The following is a 1,468-nucleotide window of genomic DNA, read 5'->3' on the forward strand; positions in this document are numbered from 1 at the left end:
TTATTTGGACAGGCGCACCTTGGGTATTTTGTGTGCAACCTTGATTTGTTGCATCCCATGTGTATTTCACCCAGACTAAGGGATGTAAGTGCTTCCTGTGTCTCCAAATAATAGTCTCATGTAGGGGGTGGGTGGTGCGGGCATGGCCTTCATGTCACAACCTGATATCTCCTTGCTAGGACTGGCCAGTGTGTGATGTTTGTCTGGACATGCACTCAAGGTGCAGTGAGCCAGTCAGGGTGGGCATGTTTTCAGTATAACCTATGCTGCATGTGCCTCTTGTTCCTGGATATGGTCCCTGCTCATCCCTATTTCCTGCCACGCTGTGTGGTGCAGATGCAGTGCTGGATTGTCCCCAGGGCCTTGCTCCTCAGTCAAAATTCCATTCCATCTCATTTGCTATTGTGTCATGCTCTCCATAGTTTTTCGGTGGCATGGTGGGTCAAACAACTGTGTCTTGCATGCCCTACATATGCACCTTGTTTTGTAGATGTAACTCTTCTTTTGTTTCAGGCTATGCACTGTGACCTATGTAGATTGGACTCATGTGACATATGTATACAGGTGTATGATTAATTTCTGTCTCTTCACCCTGCCCACAGCATCGTCGGGGGACACGGAGGGAGACATGGGCACAGACGGAGCAGAGGGACCGTGCACCAGTGCCAGCGGTGACATCGGGGCTGGCACATCAAGTGGGACTGAGGTGGAGGAGAGTGAAGCCGGGGACCTGTCGACTGGCACAACAGAGTATGAAGCTGACGGGTCCGAGGATGATCTCTCCGAGTGGGCGGCGGCTGCACCGGCAGCTGACAGCGGCACTACATCTCGCCCCGCCCCCTCCATTGCCATCAGCCGCCTCCCACTTGCTCGTGTCCCTTCCCAACGTGCCCGGTCACCACATGTCTCCTTCCTGCCAGGCACCGCACCCCCTGCCCCTGTCTCCACTGCTGCCGCCAATGCCGAGTCTGTGGACATCCAGCGGCAGTTGCAGGCTGGTCAGGCTGCGATCCTTAATGTCCTCCATGGCCACAGCCAAGTGCTGCACAACATGGAGGCATACTTGGAGGGCATTCATTCATCGCAGGCTGACCAACGCAGCTTGCTGAGGTCGATAGACTCGACACTGACTGCAGCAGTGGGTCTCCTGCAGCACTACGTCCCACCCCCTACCCCTGCCCCATCCACACTTCTCACTCCCATGCCTGTCCCACATACACCCAGACGTCAGCATGCACCCACCACAACACACACAGGCACCACACCAGCAGGGAAGGTCCACCGCACACCTCCTGACACGCACACACAGGGTGAAGTAGGCATACCCACTGGGTCGGGGGGCAAACGTGTGACACGCAGCCAGAGTGGGAGTTCGCATTCCACCCAATCCACTCCCTCCAAATCCCCTCCCCTGGCCACATCTCCCCCAAAGACTCCTTCATGGACGCTCTGTCCCTGAGCCCCACAG

This window comes from Triturus cristatus, chromosome 11 (assembly GCF_964204655.1).
Source record: "Triturus cristatus chromosome 11, aTriCri1.1, whole genome shotgun sequence".
NCBI lineage: Eukaryota > Metazoa > Chordata > Amphibia > Caudata > Salamandridae > Triturus > Triturus cristatus.